The sequence below is a fragment of the Caretta caretta genome, chromosome 9 (genome assembly GCF_965140235.1).
Source record: "Caretta caretta isolate rCarCar2 chromosome 9, rCarCar1.hap1, whole genome shotgun sequence".
NCBI classification, from domain to species: domain Eukaryota; kingdom Metazoa; phylum Chordata; order Testudines; family Cheloniidae; genus Caretta; species Caretta caretta.
Window position 1 is genome coordinate 28,854,121 of NC_134214.1, and position 24,320 is coordinate 28,878,440.

Sequence of the window (24,320 nt, forward strand, 5' to 3'; positions counted from 1 at the left end):
AAAGAGTTTTGTAGCCTTCCTATGCGTTGCAGGGTTTGTGTGGGGTGCAAGACTCCCACCAAGAATGTGACCCCAAACAGCTTCTATTCTTTGCTTGGTTTCAGAGTAGCAGCGGTGTTAGTCTGTATTCGCAAAAAGAAAAGGAGTACTTGTAGTACTTTAAAGATTAACAAATAAACGTGTTAGTCTCTAAGGTCCCACTAGTACTCCTATTCTTTGCTTGTGCTTTTGGCCAGCCACAGGTTATGTTCTGATAAGTGACCCGGTGAAGTGAGTTTTTTGTATTGTTCTTTCTCAACAACTTCCAGGTCCAATTTGTTCACCTTACAAATAAAAATATATGTTATCTCCACCTAGGATCTGAGAGTCAGGCTGGATTTTGCCTGTTGCCTGCATCACTGCTGCTAATAAATATTGGGCAATCACAACTCCACCCTAAAGGATTCTGTTGATGCATATGAGAGAGAGAGAATCCAGCTGCCTGTTCCAAAGCTGTGTTGGCTCTGCAGGGATAACACAAATAAAATCTTATTTGATTCAGTAAGGTGAGTAGCTACAGGAAGTAAATTTGCTTAACATTTTTACATAGTCATTTTTGTGACTAGAAGTAAATACATTTCCTCAGGAGCCAAATGAAAGTGCTCAAACCGGCTAACCCACAGCCACTGTATTGAGGGTGATACAGTAACTCTTCACTTAAAGTTGTCCCCTTTAACATTGTTTTGTTATTAGGTTGCTGATCTATTAGAGAACATATGCGTTTAAAGTTGTGCAATGTTCCATTATAATAGAGGTGAGCAAACTATGGCCCGGGGGTCACATCCGGCCTGCAGGACGGTCCTGCCAGGCCCTTGAGCTCCTGGCCAGGGAGGCTAGTCCCTGGCCCCTCCCCTGCTATCCCCTCTCCCCCACAGTCTTAGCTTGCAGCGCAGGCAGTGGGGCTGTGAGCTCCTGTTTCTCTGAGCGGCATGGTAAGGGGGTGGTGGCGGTGCGCGCGGTGGTGGTTAGGGGCGGGGGTCCCGGAGGGCAGTCGGGGACAGGAAGCGGTTGGATGGGGTGGAGGTTCTGGAAGGGGTAGTCAGGGAACAGGGGGGTTGGATAGGGTGTGGGAATCCCAGGGGGGGCCTGTCGGGGGAGGGGGTGTGGATAGGGGATGGGGCAGTCTGGGCACAGGGAGCAGGGGGGTTGGATAAGGGGTGGGGGGTCCTGGGAGGGGGTGGTCAGGGGACAAGGAGCAGGGAGGGGTTGGATGGGTTGGGAGTTCTGAGGGGGGCAGTCAGGGGGTGGAAAGTGGGAGGGGGCGGATAGGGGGTGGGGACCAGGCTGTTTGGGGGGCACAGCCTTCCCTACCCGGCCCGCCATACAATTTCGCCCACCCCTGCATTATAAGGTTGTTTGACTCACCCTGCTCCTCCTGCCTGCCTGGTGCTCCTGCCAGGGAGCGGGGTCAGGGTGCAGGGGCTTATCCCACTCTGCCCACCAAGCATTCCAGCTGGGGAGCGGGCAAGCCCCTGACCCTACTTCCCAGCAGGAGCGCTGGACAGGCGGAATGGGGCAAGCCCCTGCCCCGACCCCACTACGCCCTGCCTCAGCCAAGCTTCACAATCATCATTGGTGAGTACAGTATTAAATAGTTTGTTTAAAATTATTTAAAACGTATACTGTGTGTGTATATATGTCTTTTGTCTGGTGAAAAAAATTTCGCTGGAACCTAACCCCTCTATTTACATTAATCCATATGGGGAAACTGGATTCGCTTAACATAATTTTGCTTAAAGTAGCATTTTTCAGGAACATAACTACAATGTTAAGCGAGGAGTTACTTTAGATTATTTTTTTAGGCTAGGGATGAGCACTGATTCATTGCTAGGTGATGTTCAAACACGTAGTGAGAGACAGTTCCTGCCCCAAAACATTTATAGTTTAAATATATAAGATGGGAGGAAACAAAGACAGAGAAAAGTGAAGCAACTTGCCCATGGCCACACAGCAAATCAGTGGCATAGCTGGGATTAGAATTTAGGTCTTCTGGATCCTTCTGAAACTGACCTAGCCACTAGATCAGGAGTGGCCAAATTTACTGACTCTCTGAGCTGTGTATGATGATCTTCAGAAGTTTTGAGAGCTGGGTGTGGCAGTCGGGGCTCCCGGCTTGAGCCCTGTGAGGCGTGTCAGCTGGGGCTTGGAGCATCAGGTGCCTCCCGCAGGGCTGAAGGCCCAAGACCCTCCCTCCCCACAGGGCAGAAGCCCTAAGATCCCCCCACCCCAGTCTGGAAGGTGGAGAATGGGGTGGGGGTGCTCCGTGAGCCGTTCTTTAACTGTAAAAGAGCTGCATGCGGCTCGTGAGCCATGGTTTGGCCACCTCTGAACTGGATTATACTATCACCCATTTGGAGCATCCCCAAAGGTAGGGATTATAGAGAGGGGCTTGGCAGAGTTGGGGTAGATCCATACTAGGAAAAAAGGTGATTTTTTTTTTTTAAACCACATTAGGGGTTAAACCACATTAGGGGATAGCCTAATGTTTACCTCAATGTGCTAACCTATGTTAGAACTGTACCTGCCTTGTCCACACTAGTCTTCTACCATGTTTTAGTTACGACATATTAGCTAACATATGGTAAAAAACCCCACCTGTTTTTCTAGTGAAAACAAGGCCTTGGAGAGGGAACTGCGGCTGTTGGGAAGGAGATAGAGTTCTGGGGAAGCATGGGGCTTTTGAAGGGAATGAGGAGAATATAGCTGACTTTGAAGCAGGGAGGAAGAAGGAGCATTGGTAGAAGAAGGGAACCTTAAAAATGTTTGTATAAGGGAGAATAAGCATCTAAACTGTTTGACTGTCTAAACAGAAATTTTTAACCTTTTTCAGATCTCCCTTGGACTCCTCCAAACTTGAAACCCTATCAGAGTTAAAATAGTGCATTGATTTAAGTTTTCTGTACACACTAAGCTTTTAAGTAATAAATGTTCAAACTATTTATTTGCTCTTTCTATGTTCACAACTATTCACTTCAGTCTACCACAGCTTATTTTCTATGGGCAAGATTCTTATTCGCACCCATGTAAAATGTGTAGTCGTTCCAGTGACATCACTGGAGTTTTACACTGATATAAATCTAGGTCTAGAGTAACTCCCTTGATTTTGCTAGAGTTTACACAAGTGTAATCTGGAGTAACTCCACTGACCTCACTGCTGATTCTCCAGATTTTACAACAGTGCAACTGCTATAACAATCTGTCCTTGATACAGAGTGCCCACAATGTTAAACAAAAATTTTCTGATTTCAAATCTTTAGTAACTATGTTCCACAGTTGCTGAACCTTGCACTGTCCCTGCTTGGGGGCTACCATAACGTAGTTCTTAGTATTTAAAATGCAAATATTTTCTCTTTTTAGTATTTTACTTTCTGATTCTGAAGGGAGTATGAGCTATTCTGTCCACAATGAGCTGTGATTGTTAAAGAGGCATATTGTATGGTTTAGTTGTACTATTTATCCTTTATTTTAACCACCATTTATCATCTGAACCAACCTTGCCCCAGACTACTCAGCAAGCTTTAGTTTATACTCTCCCTAATTGTGGTCTCTAGGTGCTATGAATAATAATATTAAAGTCTTGTATTCTCTCTGGTGAGCATTGTTGTGCTGTTATCTTAACATTGAATGAACTGTAAGGCATCTTGCATTTCAGAATTTATTGCATCCCTTCTGCCAGGAAGCCCTGAAATTGACAGCAGACAGCACAGAAAATGGTGCGATTCTCTGAAATCTCAAGATAAGGAAGTGTAGGCATCTTTCTAGAGGTTGGGAAGAAGCAGGGGTGATACTTACTCATATTAAATCAAAGCCTTTTCTTAGGTTTGATAACTATTTGTGCTGAGACTTCCTTGTTTTTTCACCCACCCTGTTTGGCGATTCTTGGATTTTACTAAGGGCTGGTGCAGTGATTGAGAAAAGGGATTACATGCTGGAAATGACTGACCCAATGTAGATTTGATCAGTTTTGTTTCTGACTGTATTTATTTGACTCTGTCAGTTACACCCCTCTGGGAAAACTCATTTGCTGTAGTCAAGTTGAGACACGTCCACTCATTTCATGCCCCAAAAGTGCAAACAGCTTCAGTGTTGCAAGGTAGGGAGTTCAGTAAGAATAGGCCTTAGCAGTTACCTTCTTCAAACGGCTCTGTAAACATTAATCAATTAATCCTCACAGCTATGACGCAGGTATTATCACCCCCATTTTATAGAGGAAGAAAATGAGGCTCATAGAGATTAAAGAGCATAATTTTTACTCATTTATGCTAGTGTAAAAATACAGTGGAGTTAATCTGGAGTTTATCTTAATTGACTTCAAGAGAGTTACTTCAGTCTTATACTGGTGTAAATTAGAGCATTGGCCCTAAGACTATGCAGCAAATCAGTGGCACAGCTAGGATCAGAATTCAGAAGAACCCACTCCTAGATCTGTACTCAGTCATCAAGCCTTTACTCATCATATTACACAGTAGACTTAGTGTGAGCCTGCAGGTAGATACTCCTGGGTTCTTGACCTAGGTGTGTCAGTGCATGGGGGCAGATTAATAAGGCTTCCTTTTTATAGGAGTTCAGTTTCATAAAGTTGAAATCTCTAGGACTGGCAGGTCTGCATATAAAAGCGGCCATTCATTAGTCAAGGCTTAAACTAGAGTGATGATTGGAGAGAGGTCCCTTTTATAATCCGTATAGCCGTGCAAACAGGCTGCACTAATGGAATTTAAAGCCTATCATGTAAGCAGCATAAATACACTGAAGGGAAGATGTCCTGCCACAGTAATGACTACATGGGTCAGAAGTAAATGTTAACTAAACCAGGCCCCGAGGATTCCCTCCCAAATCAGATTATAGTAATAGTATAGCTCTTATAAGATAAATAATTGTTCTTTTTGCTTCAAAATATAGAAAGCAACTTCCTACTGTGTCACATTTACAGCTTCCATAACAGCTGTACCAAGTATCTTTGCCATCTCAGCTGTATCACTCCAAATAACTCCCCCTACATTAACTGTTCAGTATCTGAATTTACTCCCTGTGTCACAGTCCTCACATCTGTTAGCTATAGCTAAGAGTCTTGCATACATCCAATGCAATTTTAAAAATGCTTTCAAAATAGCAGTGTTGTAGTGGTGTTGGTCCCAGGATATTAGAGCAACAAAGTGGGTGAGAGAAGATCTTTTATTGGACCAATTTCTTTTGGTGAAAGAGACAAGATTTTGAGCTATGTAGAGCTCTTCTTCTTCAGAGTTCTGTGTAGCTCCATAGTTTGTCTCTTTCACCAACGGAGGTTGGGCCAATAAAAGATATTAGCTCACCCACCTTATCTCTTTAAAATAGTGATTCAAGTTAAGAAACTTGGTATCATTTTTGACTATGCCTTTTCCAGAAATTAGCCCCCATGTGTCAGAGATAGTAAGAAGGTGTTTTTCCACATGGTTTGCACAGACTACACAACAGCAACTCATGCCCTTTTCACTTCACGACGTAATTCCTTCTTGTGAGGTTTTCAGCATCTCTGTTGCTCGCAGATTGTTCAGAATGGAGCAGCATGTTTTCTCACTGGGTTGAGCAATTGCAGTCATCTTACACCTGCCCTGTTTCCTGTTTATAAAGTGGCAGATTAAATTTAAGTGGTTGCTGTTGATTTTTAAATCCCTTAATGGTGTAGACCTAGCCTACATTTGCAGTCTCTTTCATGACTTGGCTTGATGGCTATTTGTACTCATATGTGACCTGTCTTTGCCCCGCATAAGGTGGCAGGCCCATAATGTACTTAACTCACTCCTCTGTTGTCTTAGTTCATATCACCCCACTTTAAATAAACAAACCCTCCTTCACTTTTTTCTTTTCCAAGATGTTATTTATGTTGACTACTGTTGGCCCCGTGGTTCTAATCTTACTCCCTGCATATTTTCCCCATTTTTAGTCTTTTTTGACTCCATTGAATTTTGATAAATAAACTTCACAATTGTAACCTGTTTCAAGAAACTGGGTTTGTGCAGTTTTTCACAGAGCCTTTCTTTATGGGGAGAAAAAGTTCGCTTGGGAATAGTGTAGGTGTGAGAGGATCAGTGGTAACATACATGTTGCTGAGTGGTAGTACCACATGTCGTTTGATGCATATATATTTACTGAAATTTATTAGTTGTTTTTTAAAGTTCAAGACAATGTCTTTCATGACATGTTTTGTTTCCTGCTTTGAACAATGTCAAAATTCTAGATGGGCCTAAAGCAAACCCTCAGATCTGAACAACACTGAATCTTGCATGAAGGTTTGGTTAACCCTAGGTGGCTGGCCCATAGCTCTATAATGGAATGAACCAAAACCTGAATCCAAACCCCGTGGAAGTTTGGATCTGGTGCCAAATCAAACTAGTGGTCCACCAAGTCCAGTACCCTGTATCTGACCAGTTCCAGGTGATTCAGAAGAAGATGCAAGAAATCCTGTAATGTACAGGTTTCAGAGAGCATGTTTTTTGCGGAAGTTTCTACATAACCACAGTAGTCAGTGCTTATTCTCTGAGGCATGTGGCTTTGAGTAATTTTTGGTCTTCCATAATTTTTGAATCTTGTCTGATGTAACTGTGAGTGTTTTTATTATTTAAATAAACCATTTTGGAATCCTGCCAAAGTCTTGGATGCAGTATTGTCTTGTAATAGTGAGTTCCCACAGGTTAATTTTACATTGTGTAAAATAGTAACTATAGATTGTAGATACCCTCCCACTTCAGAATTCTCCAGTATCTCTAAACAGAAGCACTGTTTAAAGTGGGAATAGTTTTCAATGTCTTCTAAATGGTTCAGAGGCCCCTGTTTTGATATTTGGAGGGGGTGCTCTATAACCTTGAAACAGTCCTGTTTTATAAGGTACGCAGCATAGTTTAGATCAAAATGTGCCTTTAAAATAATCCCATCTTCCACTGAGAGCATGCCTACTTTACTGAACATCTTTATAAAAATAATTTATAGCTAGGGAGTTTCACAGCCATTATCTTAAATCTAAATTTTGTTTTATCGCTTCTAATACTGGCTGATTTGTGTTAAGAATGTTGCTAGAAAAATAAGATGGAATACATTTATAGATAAAGTTAAAGCTGTTTCATTAAATGTTAATGGATATAGTTGTCCAGCTGAGAGAGCATAGATTTTAGCCTGTATTGTATTAGGCACTTAATGTTGATATGGCTTATGTTCAGGAAGACCATTTGGATAGATAGAGTTGAGCATCACTTACGTGAACGTGGATTGGGGAAGTGTTTTGTTCTGTCAGTAAAAAGAAACAGAGAGTTGACTTCAGTTGGTCCAGAAAACTACAGTTCTGAAGAAAGATGATAGATATATTTTAGTTCTGGAATTACCTTTAATATCAGTATCTTCATTAAAATTACTGCTCTTCCCTCCCCCACCCCATTATAGATATTTTAGGTTTATTTGAGGGCCACAGCTAATATTTGAGTCACGTGTGGAAAGGCTTTAATTGTGCCACATTGTCACATGTGTCGGAAGGAAACTGTATTTGTTATGTACATCTAAAAGTAATTAAAATACAATTTTTAAATTACTTTTGAGGGAATAACAAGACAGAGAAACAGAAAAAACCAAGTTTATACATGGCCAACATTTACAGAGTGCAAGTATATTCAGTTTCCATACCTTAGTACAAAGCTGCGTAGTAAGCAGCATTTGACATACAGCTGCGGAGAAAAGAAGATTTTAAAAAAAAAATCATGGCCCTCTGGTATCCAGTTTCATTCCCAAAGGAAATGGAGTCTTGGCTGATCACTGGTTTAAGAAATCTCTAATGAAAATTATTAATACAGTAACTCCTCACTTCACTTCACTTCAGTTATGTTACTGAAAAATACGACTTTAAGCGAATCCAATTTCCCCATAAGAATTAATGTAAATGTGTGGGGGAGAGGGGGGTAGTTCCAGGGAAATTTTTTTCGCTAGACAAAAGACATTCTATACATATACAGTATAAGTTTTAAATGATTTTAAACAAACAGTTTAATATTGTACACAGCAATGAATGACTGTAAAGCTTGGTTGAGGTGGCGGAGTAAGAGGGTGGGATATTTCCCAGGGAATGCCTTGCTGCTAAATGATGAACTAGCACTCGGCTGAGCCCTCAAGGGTTAATACACTGTTGTTAATGTAGCCTCACACTCGACAAGACAGCATGGACTGAGGCAGGAGGGAGGAAACACAACAGATGCAGGGCAGAAACTGCAAACACTTCCCTGCAAAATCTGAACATGATGATAAACCCATGCTATCCAGCTGGAGCACACCACTCCCTCCTCTTGACAGCACATGTACGGCTGCACAGGTGTTGACTTTCCAAAGTGCTGGGGGGTGCATGCGTGAGTGAGAGAGAGAGAGACGTGTATTGCCCCTTTAAGTATGCTGACCCTACTTCAAGTATGTTGCCCTTTTAAGCAGATCAGTCAGTTCAGACGGGAAGCAAGAGCTTCCTGCAAGCTTCCCCACCCTCTTCTGTCCCCAGCCCTGTCCCTTCCTCCACTTTGTGGAGAGGGGGTATGGAGCAAGAGGGAGGGGAGGGGAGGGGAGGGGGGACAGGAACAGGGGGACATCCTGACATCAGCACCCCTCTCCCCGCCTCCCCCAGCAAGCAGGAAGCTCCCGGGAGCAGCTCCAAGGCAGAGGGCAGGGCAGGAGCAGCATGGCAGTGGGGGGAGGGACAGCTGAATTGCTGCTGGGCAGCTGCCGAGCCACATACTTTACAGGGAATGTAGGGGAGCTGATGGGGGGGGGGAGGGGACTGCTGCCCCCCCCCCCCCAATCTCCATGAGGAGGGGCTGCTCTTCCAGGGTATCCTGCAAGGAGTGGACAAAGCCGACAGCTGCCAAACGACCTTATAAGAGAGCATTGCGCAACTTTAAACAACATGTTCCCTAATAGATCAGCAATGTAACAATTAAACAAGGTTAACCAGGATGACTTGAAGTGATGAGTTACTGTACAGCTTTAGAAAAAAATATTGGAAACACTTATGCTTGTTACTGCTCGGACCTACATTCTTTTGTTTGGCAGGCTTACAGCTTCTTATTCTTGACAAAGAATTTAACCCCACATTTAAAAAGCTATATGTCTTCAAAGGAAATTAAAGTGACAATTTATGAAAGAAAATGTCATGCTTAGATGGTTATGTTTTCAGAATCTGTTAGATTAGAATTGAGCCCAACCGAAGTACCAAATCTGATATCCCTGAAGTTTGGAAAAGTTTATATATGGATTTGAAATTCACTTCATTTCTAAAATTGTCTAAACCAAAATCCAAAGCTAAACAAACTTTGTGGGTCAGAGTCAGACCCATCTTTAGTTTAGCTAAACGTAGTTTTTCCTCAGACTACGAATGATATATTACAGTCGACCTCTGAAAAAGGTAAATTTATGAAAGACTTTTCCTTCTATACTTATTGATGATTTCAAAATGGTATTTTTAATTCTTAGAGATTGGGAAACACTGGGAACATTTGAATTGACAGAGATCATACTGAGTTCATAGGGAGGATCACTTCCCTATAATTTTCTAGTGAGTTCTGAGTATTTTCTAGCAAAGCTGGTAAGTGACATTGAGAAGTTTCTTAATGTCCTGAGATTCAGAGCAGTCCTTTCACTGGGTTGAGTGAGAATATTTTATTTTCAATATTTTGGAAAATTGAGTTTGGACCCCATTTAGTCAATTGGTTAAGATTTGGGGGGAAAAAACCCAACCCACCATTGTTATGTTATGATATTAATTAAAAATACCTATACCATTGTACTGTATTTGTAAGAGGAGTGTTATGCCCTCATCTGTATTTGCAGTATATATTTAGGGTCAAATTTCATAGTCCTTCATTGAACAAAACTACCAACTTGGAAATTGAAGTCAATGGGAGGTTTTCTTAATTAAGGATAATAGAATTTGACCCATATCTTCAGGCCTCTCTGTGGTGGTCATCACTGTAGTATCTGAGCATTTCACAAACATTCATTCTCACAACCTATAACCTTGGGTAGGTACCCTACATTCTAGGTGAGCATCGTAACACCCTTGAATTATAACAGAATTGTTACTCTTTCTCTCTCGCCCAATGACTATTCATTGTCTTTCATAGTGGTACTTCATAGTCATTCATCATTACAAATCATAGTAATTCATAGTGACAATGATTAGTCATTGTGCCAGGGAGCAGTACTAGGACTGATGCTGTAACCTGGTGGTTCAGGCACCTACCCAGTAAATTGGAGACCCAAGTTCAAATGACTAGTTTATTATTTATACAAGGTGGAACATCTTCAGCAGGGGAGCTTGAGAGAAAAAGCACACCTCAAAATATTCGATAGCTCTGTGACTAACATGCCCTTTTGCCATGTAGGAGACTTAAGTTCATCTCCATTCTCCATATCAGGCAAAGGGAGAACTAAACCTTGGTCTTCTGCCTCCCAGGTGAGTACTCTAACCACTGGGCTAAAAGTTACAGAGAAACTGGGTACTCCTCCTCCAGCTGTTTTGTGAATCTAGGCCTTGTTTGTTTTTGTTAAAATACCCAAAATCAAAATGAAAAATTTTGAGTTGGGTCAAACAAAACATTTTGTTCAACCTCACTTGATTTTTTTTCCTGACCTTTAGTTACCAGAATTAAAAAAAAAAATGTTTTCAGTTCAATCTAAAACAAAATGTTTTTTAGTTTTTTTTCTGGAATTGCCAGCAAACTGAAATATCCCTTATTTGCCCAACTCTAATTGTTACCTCATAGCTCCCATTTTTCCAGTCTCAGCTGACCCTGACTGTTTTTTAGGTTTCTGAGTGACCTCCCTCAAGCCATTATAGTCCTATCCGATCCCCTGCTGGCTGGGCAAAGAGAGACAGCTAGGTCTGTCATCCGATAGCAACCTCTCTGGGCCACACTGCAGCATTCTGCTTTATTACAGGGTAGAGCAGAGAGAGCAGCTAGGGCATGCAGTAAGGGAGCTGAAGTGAGAGGAGATGTATTCAGCTGCCATGTCTGCAACCCACTTTTCTGCAACCAAGCAGTGAGCTGGGATTGCAGGAAGAGCCTTAGGGGAAGGGAGAATGCATACAGGAAGGAAAACACAAGTTCTGAAGTGATTTGGGGTGAGAGAAAATGAGGTGAGTTTGGGTAAGGGAGGGGATGGGGAAATTTAGTGAAAGGCAGGAGACTGGATTTTTGGGAGAGGGCACAGGCACTAGCAATTGTGAGAAGAGAATAAGTGAGATTATAAAGGTGTGGAAGGAGAAACTCGGGAAATTTTAGGCCTGGGGAATATGCAGAAATAGAAAAGAGAAGGTGGGGAGAGGTTGGGGCTGGGGAAGGTGAGAACTGGGAAAGGGCAGTTGGGGAAGGAGAGACTTATTTAGAGAGCTAGGGAGGAGAGAACTAGGTGTTTGGGGTAAGGGAGGGAATTAGGTGAATTTCAGAAAAGAGATGTGTGCTGAGAGCAGAGAGAGAAGTTTGGGGGAATGAGATGAATGAGATAGAGGTGGCTGAGGGATTTTAAATAGAGAAGTCTAGAGGGGAAGAAGAGGAGGCCAGAAGTGCTTTTCCAGTGGGTGAAAACTTGTAGTGGCTTCCAAAAACTGCTGCCAGGAAAGCCCTGTGAAGGAAGGATGGCAGTCAGCCAAAGACTCTTCTTTAGGAGGAGAAGCTGCAGAGGCCAAAGTGAGCCCAGAGAATTTGTGGAGAGCAAGAGAGAAGGAAGTAACTTGTGTTGGCAATCTCAGTGGGGTTTTGTGTGTCTTATGGCGCTTCAGGGGCATGGGTTTGTTCATTCCAACTTTGGTGAAACCATCTTTCCTTAACAGAACCATTGCCTCAGCGTTTGAGACATATCTGCTACTAGTGTTCTTTGTCCTTTGTTTTCCTTTGAAATAATGAATAATGTAAATTGTTCAGTGACTGGGACTTGGTTTTGAATATCCAGGAGAACCTTAAGGATGGGTCAGATTTGCAAAGTTGTGCACAAAAGTAGAGTCATTCAAAATGCACGTCTTGTTGGATTTCTGCCTCCCCACCCGGATTAGTATGAAGATTTGAAAGAATGAAAATCTTATACTATAAAAGTGATTTTATTCTTCAGAGTGTTCTCTCTTGCTGTTCCATAGTCCTGCCTCCTTTTCATGGATGATAACATTATTTATAACTGTTTGAGCAATGTTCATGTTGAAAACTAGAAAATGTATACGCCGAGAGCCTTCATCTTGGAAGAGTCTTGTACGGGTGATGCAAAAAGAGGATTCAGCTCGGATTTTTTTAAATCTATCTTTTTATAGGATTTTAGATTTAAACATTGGGCACTGTGTGTAAAAGAAATCCCCAGATCATACATATGGGTTATTGGTGATAACATGTAAATACTTAAGAAATCATCAAACAGGATAAAGTAAAATGCACCCACTGTTAGCTGAGGGGTGGAGTGGTGAAGTCCATACTTTCTAAGAAATTAATACAGGCCCTTTCTGTCCATAATCGACATTCAGAAAACATAAAAATAAATTGATATTTTTACTTTAAGAATGTTTTGCTTGGAAGGATCAAGGGCGCCATTGATGCACTGGTCACTATGAATACTAGTGTGGTTTACAGAAAATGGCTCTTGGGTTGCAACAGAATGCGTTGCCAATTTTTTATTTTTTTTTTATTTGAAGAGAGGTATTTATATGCCCTTGTGGTTTACTGTGTAAAAAATGGTTAAGCCCAGTGGGCTAAATTCATCCCTGATGTAACTCCACTGAAGTGAAGTCAGTGACTTGCTGAATAATTTTAAGACACATTTTGAATATATAAACCTCTGGCCAAAGATAAATGAAGTCACATTTGTGAAATCCTAGAAACTAGTTAACCGGGCTAAGGGTCCTGCTATAGATCTCAGTTGATAAAACTGTATTTCTTCCCCTTTCTCTACACTTTTTTCAGCAGACCTAGGTCCTGATTCTCATTTGTACTAAGGTTGCTGTTTGGCTTGCCACCTTTGAGACACAGAAAAAACCACCTCTGGCAACCCACTGCCAACACAAAATGCCCTAGTGCTGACTATTGCTAATTATTACAAAAATGTTTTAGAGAACCATTTTACACCAAAAAACCCACAATATGTGGATTTTTGTTATTTTATCATTTTTCTGACCTTATCCTAACACGGCACCACAGTCTGGTCTACAGGGGTGTGAACTGTAGCGAATTGTAACGTGTCCCAAGTGGGGTTGGGGAGAGAAAGGCACATTAAATGTTTTAACTGGCAAAGCAGTACAAAAAAGAACCAGATGGCAATCCTAGCTACTGTATACCGCACTGGCAGTGGAAAGGAGATGTAAAGTAGATGGGTATAAAGTAGGTGTAGAGTGGGCCCCTTTATAGGCCAGAGTCAGATCCTCAATAGTGACAACATTCTTTTCCTCAGGATTCAGTTTTACAAACTCTTGGTTTTATTAACTGCAGAAGACTTGTATCCTCCCCCAGAGTAAAGCTCCATAAACACGAGTTAGATTTCAACTCCTACAGCCAGCTATGAACAGAGACCCTGCTCAAAAATGTGAGACTTGCTTCTTATCTGTCTGGAACAGGAGCTCAATTATTCCAAATAAAACTGACCAACATTTGTTTTAGAAATTGTCTGTACAGATCAGTGGCAAGTGAGAGAGAGGGAGAAACATTGCTAGCACATTCATTTTTATCATACTAAGCCTGCCAACTGCAGACAGGGCAAGGATAAATCCTGTTGACAAATTGGCTTTAGTTTGGGCTATGGGAGGTTAATAATGAAGGGACTAAAGTTCATTACGAGATTTAGATATATTCACTCACAAGTATTTAATGTTCTAATTTTCTCTTTTAAAGAGCGTGTATGGCAGGTAATGTGTCCTTTCCCTATTGGTATCCAGAGATTGTTCTTGTTAAATTAGCTTGAGAACCTGAAAGCTCCTTTTATTGAGACATCACACCCATGGATAACATTTTCTAACACTGCTCTGCAGCTCGTACTCTAGTCTAGTACTAGTGTATTTTGTATGCTGTTATTCCAGTGGAAGCCCTCCAGAAGGCATATGTAAATTTTTCGGGTCAAGTGGCTTGCTGCTTACCAGCTGCACAAGAGGGAAGATGGAAGAAGCTTTCCCCACACTGTTCTCCTTGTGCAGTGTCCTAGCACAATTGCACTCCCCGTGTGTCCTAGCACTTCTAGAAATATGTCATCCCAAAACGGGCTGGGGAGCCCCCCTCCCACCACCAGATCAGCAGCATTATCTGGCTGTGGAGATGGGATTATTCTGCACTAAGGGATGATGCAATAAGCACACTACCCTGGGCACCTGAGTGTTTTGGGCAGGATTGTACCTTCCTGAGGCTCCTCAATCCCTTCTGTAGCTTCTACGGAGGTGGTGTGAGTCTGCATCACCCCAACTCAGGGTAGTGTTTTGCTGCAACAGTCAACCCCTTCAAGCTTGATGAGTCCTATGAAAGCCTTTCCTGCTTTCATTGAAATTGCTTTGGAAAGGCAGTCTGGTGGGGAGTTTGTAGCTCTCATATCCTTCTTCTTCCCACCTACTGCCACAGTTTCACCCATGCCTCCTTCCTTAACTTTCTGTTTGCTTCCTTCTGCCACTCTCGTAGTGGTGCCTTCTCCCATGTCACACATTACTCTTGGAACTCCCTGCCTTTCATTGGTCAAATGACCACCTTGTTTTTATTCCAGTTGTTCCTTAACACATTTATTTTCAAAGCCTACCCTCGTTAATCTACCAAAGCCAGACGAACATTAAAAAAATCTGCACTTCTTTGGGACTGCAGCATCTCCTGGCAAGTCTGATGCACTGTATCTAAACTGTATTTTCTGTGTAATTTTAGAATGTAAATTTCTTAGGGCAGGGACCATGTCCTGTACAGCACCATGCACAGTATTGGCACTCAGTAAATTACTAATCAGGGAAAGTAACTGTGCTGATCCTCCTACCAGATTTCCTAAAAGTTTATAATAGTGCGCTACAAAGTTATTTTGTTCTTTTAGAAACTGAATTGCCTCTTATTGATTGGAAAACTACAGGCACGTAACCCAGGGGAGGGTAATTCAGACATCTTGGAGACAGAACATAAAGCAGAGATGACAAAGGGTATCCTTGACTTGCACCTGATGATGGGAACTGGCACACTGCCATTGCTTATTTGAGAACAGAACAATCTCAGTATAGTTTGGACCAAGTCCTATTTGTTTAAATCTCAAAATGGACAGCTTAACTCTACAGTGCTTTGCAGCAGAGCCAGTCCTAGGGTCATGCCAGCCCTTGACACTGGTACCCCCTAAGCAGCCATAAAGCAATTTTTGTTTGAGCTTTGGGGGCCTAGGAGGAATGATGGGGGGTACAGTGCGGGGGAATAAAGGAATTAGTTTCCCCAGGCAATTCTCACACTTCCTTTATATTATATATATGGCTGGCACTGTATACTGTGATATACACAATCATTACCACTTTGGTCGTTTGCCATGTGAAAAGTATCTTACAGCATCAGCCTCTCTTTTCAATGGTCTCTCTGATCTTGATGTTCCAATTTTTGTAAAATAATTATTTCTAAGCTCATTGCTGGAACCAGTGGCAGTTCTGCCCTTGGGACACCTGGGGCCTTTTCCCACTAAGTGAAACATTTACTTTACTTTTATTTTAACTCCGCAAGTCGATATATCATTTACAGCTATTTATCCATGTAGCATGTAGAAGTGTCCATTTGGGGACAGCTGCAATGCAGTGCCACAGACTATGTAGCACACACTACAGCAGAGAGCTACGGAAGATACAGCTGCTGTTGCTAACACTCTTTTCATTCCACTAGTATCTCTGGGGGATGTTAAACAGCACTACTAATGTTAGACATTTTAAAATTAGGAGGTCTAGATAACTTACATCCAAGAGTTTTAGAAGAGCTGGCTGAGGAGCTTGCTGGTCCATTAATGTTGGTTTTCAATAAACCTTGGAGCACTGGAGAAATTCCAGAAGACTGGAAGAAAGATAATGTTGTTCCAATTTTAAAAATGGTAAACTGAATCACCTGGGTTATTTATAGGTCTGTCAGCCTGACTTCGATCCTGGGCAAGATAATGGAGCAGTTAATACAGGACTTGATTAATAAAGAATTAAAGGGGGGTAATGTAAAACTAAATTGCTATCTTGTTTTGATGAGATTACAAGCTTGGTTGTGAAAAGTGATAGTGCTGATGTAATTTACCTAGACTTCTCTAAGGCGTTTAACTGCTACTGCATGACATTTTGATTTAAAAAAAAAACTACAACAATATAAAATTAACATGGAAGACATTACGTGGATTTAAAACTGGCTAACTGATAGGTCTTAAAATGGACTTGTAAACAGGGAATTGTCATTGAATGGGTGTGCTTCCAGAACAGATTAGTTCATTGTCCTATGCTATTTAATATTTTTATCAATGATCTAGAAAAAACATAAAATTATCATTGATAAAGTTTGCAGATCACACAAAAAATGGGGGAGTGATAGATAATGTAGGGGACAGGCCATGGATTCAGAGTGATCTGGATCACTTGATAAACTAGGTGCAAGCAAATAATGTGTTTTAATATGGCTAAATGTACACTGTGACTGGTTCCCCCTGGGGTGTCACCTGGAACTTGGGTACCACTCAGCCCCCTGACCCACCAGCCTGGGCTCCCTCTCACACTGTACTGCTGTGACAAGCTGCAAAGCCCTCCAGTCTGCATTTTCACTAGCATTCACACAGGTAGGGACACACCCAGCTGCAGTTAGATGCAGGCTCTCTAACCACCAGCTTCCCAGGCTAGGAATCCAGAGCTGTACTGTCCTATCCTGGTCAAATCTGGACAGTATATGGGTTTAATACCCGGTCCTCCTCTCCCTCAGTGTGAAGAGGACAATGCATACTTGTGGTAACCTAGCAGAGATTTCCCCCAAGCACTCCAGTCAAAGCTCACTGGTTTAGATTAAAACAAAAACAAGTTTATTAACTACAAAAGATAGATTTTAAGTGATAATAAGTGATAGTAAACAGATCAAAGCAGATTACCTAGCAAATAAACAAAAACACAAACTAAGCTTAATGTACTCAATAGATTGGATACGAATAGCAGATTTTCACCTAACTGATGGTACAACAGGCTGCAGATTCTTAAGGGGCAAGCTTCATTTGCTTTACAGCTTGGAATCTCCTGGTGTTTGATACACAGGCTAGAAATCCTGTTAGCCTGGGTCCAGCAATTCCCCGAGTTCAGTCTTTGTTCCTCAGGTGTTTCCAGGAGTCTTCTAGTATGGGGAGTGAAGAAGCACAGATGATGTCACTCCCTGCCTTATATAGCTTTTGCATATGGCGGGAACTCTTTGTTCCAAAGCTTGGTTCCCAGACCAGATTGTGGAAAAATACTGACATCCCAAGATGGAGTCCAGCATCATGTGGCCTGGTCACATGTCCTTGTACAGTCATAGCAGCCATCACTCACAGGCTATCTGAAGCATTCTCAGGAAGACTCACCAGGTGGGAGATAAGCTTCTCTTAAGGCGTATTGTTTTCCCTAATGGCTCATTGCCCTGAATAGGTCCTTCCTAATCAACTATCTAGACTGAAAGCATTTTGTCTAGTGGGCGTTATCCAGGTGTAACTACATTTGAAATAGTTACATAGTCAATATTCATAACTTCAGATACAAAAATAATATGTACACATAAATAAGATAATCATATTCAGCAAATCATAACTTTTCCAATGACATCTCACACGACCCATCTTGCGTAAAATGCATCAAAATTGTGCCATAATCATATCATATTATCATCCCTATGAAGAACATGGCATGCTGTGTCACATATACATATGGGGAAAAAAGACTGCAGCCCATACTTGCAGGATGGGGGACTCTATTCTAGGAAGCAGTGACTCTGAAAAAGACTTGGGCGTTGTAGTGAATAATCAGCTGAACATGAGCTCCCAACGTTATGCTGTGACCAAAAGAGCTATTGTGAACCTGGGATAAATGGGGGAAGGATGCTAATATTTTGTAGAAGTTTCAGAGAAGAGCCACAAGAATTCTAAAAGGATTAGAAAACGTGCGTTATAGTGATACTCAATCTAGTTAGCTCAATTTATTTAGCTTAAAGAGAAGGTTGAAGGGTGACATGATTCAATCTATAAGTACCTATATAGGGAACAAATATTTAATAATGGGTTCTTCAATCTCGCAGCGAAAGGTATAACACAATCCAATGGCTGGAAGCTCAAACTAGACAAATTCAGACTGGAAATAAGATGTACATTTTGAATGGTGAGAGTAAATACTGTAACAATTTACCAAAGGTCATGGTGGAGTCTCCATCACTGACAATTTTTAAATCGAGATTGGATATTTTTCTAGGAATTATTTTGGGGAAGTTCTATGGCCTGTTATGCAGCAAATCAGACTAGATCAGGGATCGGCAACCTTTCAGAAGTGGTGTGCTGAGTCTTCATTTATTCACTCTAATTTAAGGTTTCGTGTGCCAGTAATACATTTTAACGTTTTTAAAAGGTCTCGTTCTATAAGTCTATAACATATAACAAAACTATTGTTGTATGTAAAGTAAATAAGGTTTTTAAAATGTTTAAGAAGCTTCATTTAAAATTAAATTAACATGCAGAGCCCCCCGGACCGGTGGCCAGGACCCGGGCAGTGTGAGTACCACTGAAAATCAGCTTGTGTGCCACCTTTGGCACGTGTGCCATAGGTTGCCTACCCCTGGACTAGATGATCACAGTGGTCCCTTCTGGCCTTGGAATCTATGAATCTTTAAAAGCAACAGCAGAAACTCAGGAAGAGTATCCATAATTCAGAGAACAGCCCACCAGCCAGAGCAGATGCTAAGGGGCTAAGGTAGCTAAGGAGAACCAGAGTGACCCACCTACAATTTTGATGGAGAGCCGCCTCAGCATAGTACTTTGGCCTTATCGTGGGCTGCATCCAAGCTGCACTGACTTTAGTTTACAAGGAGTGTGGGGAGATATAAATATGGCTGTATGCCACTTTATGCTTCCCCACTTCTGGGGCCAGCCAGGGATCAATCCAACCTCAGTCCTGCTCTAAATTACACCATGGCCAAATGTGTCTATTTCAGCAGCAAGGAATTGCTGGGGCATAGGGATGCACATCCCTTTCTCCTGACAAATATCCCCTATGCTGGGGGCAGGCACTGTGCCATCCTAAAGAATCTATGCCACACTGGGGTTCCACTTAAACTATGGGAGCCCTTGGATATACAGCTATCTAGCTTTCCAGCTGCATTGTGCTTCCTGAACAGACCTGAGGCTCTGTGTCAGTGTGTTGCTTCCGTGTTCAGTAATGCTGCTGAGTGGCATGGCACACACAGTGGTGGGATGATTTGGTCCTTTGAGTTGAGATGGGCCAAATAGAGACTCCCTGGCTCTTATCAAGGCCCCTACAGGAATTTCACCAATAGCCAGCATTGTAGTGACCAATCCTGAGGAACAGGAGTGCACCATATTTTGATTATTACATAATTAATGGAAGACTGTATGGAATGCAGGACTAAGGAGGCGACACTTTCAGAAATGGTGATAACAGCTTTGATCAGCCTTCCTGAGTTTGGCTAATCTATGATTTTAAAGTCTCTACTGAGAATGAGAATGTAGTGTCTTTTACTTACCCTCCCCCAGCCCCCAGAGGTTATTCTACTCAAAGTCCTTCCCATAACTCCCCTCACACTCTCCTCTGCCTTATCTCCACTCTTCTATTTACCATCCTCAACTCCCTAAGCAGGTGAGGGAGTGAAGATAAAGCATCTTGCCCCTTAGGGGTCAGAAGGAGGCCGTTTAGCATAGAGTGCCCTGACCTTACCTCTGCTAGTTGTGCTTTAGGCTAGACATAGGTAGCAAAGCACCAAATGGTGCACTGAAACAAGAGCAGACCCCTCGGCTTGGGATTAAATTCAATGCTATTCCCACAAATTGAGGAGCCTTTCACCCCTGGTTCTGTGTTTTGAGTCTCAAAAGCTGCCTGTGACTGTAAGCACAGGCCCTTCTATTCTCTTAATATGGCCATTGCTCTAATTCTTTTTCTCTAAGTCACTCCCCGCTTCCCACACAGTGTGGCTGAAATAGCCGTGAGCCATCTAGGAAGGAATCTGTGGTGATTTCATGGAAGATCAGGGACTAAAAGTTGAGATGAGGTCAGTCTGAAGTAAAAGTGTGCTCTGCTGCTTCATTTCATATATATGCTGTCTCGCTTTTCCAAAAATTGTCCAGACAAGCAACCTGCTTCTTTTATGTGATACTGTGTTGATTTTGCTCCAGATCTGACCTACAATCTCATTACTAATTGAATGGGAAGAGCCCTCTAATTTAAGCATATATATATATTTAAACCAGCACCCCACTGTGGAGAAATAAGAGGAAACAGTCCAGTAATTTTGCTATTTGATAATGTTTTTTTGCTCCCTTTCTGGCTGTGCAGCAGCAGCTAAGCACTTTACTCAGAGCTGTGCTGACATCATGGTAGAAAGTGGTGCACAAAGCTGATTTATTAAGATAAAGCTGAAATAATTGTTACCAACAAAACAGGCAAAATCTTTCCTATCTCCTGGCTGTGCAAACAGAGCTGGGGGATCTCTGTCTAACTCCTAGATAACAGTATCAAAACACTATTACTAACCACTTGCAGGAAGATTTAACCCAGGACTGAAAGGTCAATAATGCCCAACCTATCTTCTCAGTCCATGAGCTGGTTCCTCTGGAGGCTTGTCTGCACAAATAGTTTGCAGCAAGCTGGGGTTTAAATCTACCCTGCACTAACCTGCTGTGCACCAAGTGTCCATGTGGACTCTGCTGCCACGCACTGAAAGTTTCCTACTATGCTTTAATTTGGCCCCGTCATTTCAAAGCAGGGTAGATCTAAGCACACTAAGGAACTTTTAATGACTGGCAGCAGGGTCTGCATGGACACTTAGTGTGCTGGAGATTTACACCCCAGTTTGCCATGAGTGTTTGTGTGGTAGACGAGCCCTGGATCAGGGTAGAGGCAGGGCAGCGTAGGGAAGTCTGCTGTGATGCAGTGTATGTACTCCATACCAGCAGAGCAAGGCTGGGGATAAAATTTGTCTCTGGAGATAGCAAGAAAATTTGCCCCATCCTGAAGAATCTCCTTGAGTTGCCAGCCCCGGAAAGAGCATACTTAAATGGGAGCTATTAAGGATCAGGTATAAAAGCAGTGATGATTATTTTAGGGTTTTATGCTACTGCCCATCAATCACTGTAGTATCTGAGTGCCTTCCATATCAAATTGTTAGCAATAGAGAAGTCCCTGGTGGGGTTGCGCTGCTTCTGATGAGATGCAGAACGTCTCTACTAACATGAAGAGGTCTCTGTTTGCTGAGCCCTAAAGCCAAGAGCCAGAGTTTATTCTCAAATCTTCCAGCCAAACCAGGAACTTAAGATTTGCTTTGCTTTCAGCACCTGCTGAAATAAACTAATTTATAACTCCCAAACCTTCATATGACTGTTTGTCATTTAACCATGCTAATGCTGGTGGCTTCTATTGTCTTATCATGAGTTGAGACTGCTGGTTTGTATGATGTCCTGAAGGCACTTAACTCACTAAGAGTCTGACTTTTAAATATATCCAATTAAAACTTGAGAGCACATCATAGACTTGACTCTATGATGGGGGTTCCCCTGGAGAAGGCATCTTTGGCTGTCCCCCACTCACCAAACTTAAGGAGTGAGAAATGTTTCTGTATTCTATGTAACCTACTTGGGTCCCTTCTCTCCCTTTGGAAGAGACAGTCTCTTAAAACCCAAGGGATGTGGTCATACTCTTCTGTGAGGTATCTAGTGAACAATGAGGAGATGACACGTATAATGATGAGGGATTATCAGGTAAGAGAGAGAGTCAAAATTTCAGAACTTCAAAATGTTGAAATTTTGAAGAGAAAAATAAAAAAGGAAAAATTTCTCCCTTCATTTTTAACCAACTATGGTGCTGGTCAAATTTTTTCAGATTTTGACATTTTGAATGTTAAAACTCTTATTTTATTTTTCTTGCAAATCTCTTCCCTTTTCTTTTTTGACTAGCTCTATGCAGTAATGACCATTGTGGAGTTTACTGACACCCATCTGATTGCATATGTAACATACCCTTGAGGGAAGTTCATGTCAGACACACATACAGAGGGGGCGCTGTCATAATAGAACAGGATGAACACAACTGTCTTTAGATTCTTATCTAACAAGCAAGGACCCCAACTCATATCACAAACACAGTCCAAACTGCTTTTCCAGTTGCAGTCCCTAGTACTCGTACATCTACCCTTTAGGGTTTTTGATGAATTCTGGAGCAGAAACTTGCTAGGTTTTTGCAGCTGATTCTGGTCTAAGGTAAATTGGTTGCTGTATCTAAGATTCTGTTCTATCTGGTTTGTCTGCACTGCTCTAGATTCCATTGGCAGTTAGACCTATTGTCTGGAACTTCTTTTGGAAGTCAAGTTTAGGTCTGGCTGTGAGCTGTGTGCTTCTCGCTGTCTGTATTCAGAGGGCCCCTTCTCCTGAGGCCAGCCATCTGATCTATGTCAGCCCATTTGTGCCCATTGTTTATTAGCTAAATTTCTATACCAGGTCTGTCTTGGCCCCTTCTTTTTGATAAGCCAGAATACAAATAGTTGTCACTTGCTAACTCTTCTCTTGCCTAGACTTCCTGGACTCAGCTGGCCTGGTTGAGCTGTATGTTCCCTTTTTCCCCTGGTCTGCTTCTCTCTCCAACCATTTTCTAGTCCATGAGAATAGTCAGGGCAGGAAAGAAGACTATTTTGTCCTTTCTATTTCTAGACCCCACACTTTCTCCCCACTGCAGCTTTGCTGCTTCCTGCCAACTGAAGTAATTTCAAACCAACTATTTCAGTGGTGTCCAGCCAGGGTAGGCCATCTCTGGTTGCGAAGGGAATACTGCTGTCTCCCTTACTTTAATATAATGGGCAACCACTATTTCCTGTAACTCAAGAATAGGGGAGAAGTTGTCTGCTCCACTTCTGCACATAGAGTCAAGGACTTTAAGGCCAGGAGGAACTACCAGATCATCTAGCCCGACCTCCTATATATCACAGAACGCCAACACCACCCAACTCCTGCACAATAAATTCAACTACTGAAATTAGACCAAAATATTACAGCCCACAAGAGACTAGGACTCAAGTCAGCCAGCCGTAGAGTCGTCTCACCACCCAATGGCTTCCTCACCATCTCCTTTGCTGCGTTTTCATGCCAGCCCATAAAAGATCTGAGAAGAGGGGCTGAGAGGTATTCTGAAGTGGCAGCCACCACCCCAAGAGGGAGCAGCAATCAAGAAAATTTTGGGGCTTTGGAAAAATCTAAACTGTAACATCTGGGGCAGGTAAGGGTAAGGGTCATAGCAGAGGGAGAGATGAAAACAGTGCTAAAGAGAAAAGAGGAAGGGCAGAAGTCTATGCTGGGTGTAAATCTAAAACTTAAATCCATTAAAATGTAATAAAACACAAGAAGGATTTGGATGATTGACTCCTGACTGCACAAATCACTGAGCTTGTACCCTCATAGCTATGCAACTGCAGCCCCATGAATAATTTACCTGTTTATTTTCTATCTCTGTCTATGTATTTATGGCACAGTGGGTTGTCATGGTATCTGAGCATGAAAATAGAGGAAATTGGCCTTTGTTAGCCTTGGAATTATAGTAACTGGTCTTCAGTATACATGTCTGAAAGCATCTGAGAGAGCACCATTCTGAACAACTTAAGCTGTTGTGGCAAAACCTGCCCACAGAGTGTCACTGTTGATCCAATTTAGAATGTTCTCTGGCAGCGGAAGATATATAAAGAGAAGCAAAATTATGAAATGTTTCTTGTGTCAGTCGTCACCTGAACTCTCAAGACCTCCTCTTCGTCTCTGCGTGATAAATGGCTGTTGAACGTTGGTTCCCAAATGTGCTGTTCCCCCATTGTAAGCACCTTAGAATTCTTTTTCTTGTTCAAAGCCTCTGGCTTCCCAGAATGGTGTTCTAATGAAAATGGTGTGTATAGCTGTGTAACAGGTTTGCCAGGTTTCATTAAGCTTGATGCTGTATGTGCACTTGACAGCACAACTCCCACTGAGGTCAGCGGCTGCAGAATAAGGCCCATGAAGTGCTTGTATGACACATGCAAATAAACTTGTCCATCATACACTTGTGACTGTTCTGCCATTATAGCTAAAATGGAGTGGTGTTGTAC

At 42.1% G+C, this 24,320-nt stretch overlaps 1 long non-coding RNA gene across 3 annotated transcripts in view; it reads left to right on the forward strand.

The window, feature by feature from the left end:
- Window positions 1-45: 45 nt before the first annotated feature.
- LOC125642093 (uncharacterized) overlaps window positions 46-24,320 on the forward strand; it is a 138,602-nt gene continuing 114,327 nt past the window's right edge. For 2 of the 3 annotated variants that reach the window (XR_012669883.1, XR_007358269.2), the window contains exon 1: window positions 46-545. This is a non-coding gene — a long non-coding RNA (uncharacterized LOC125642093). Of the gene's footprint in view, window positions 546-2,869; window positions 5,871-24,320 lie in introns of those variants that run through there. The other variant, XR_007358268.2, reaches the window with a different exon arrangement.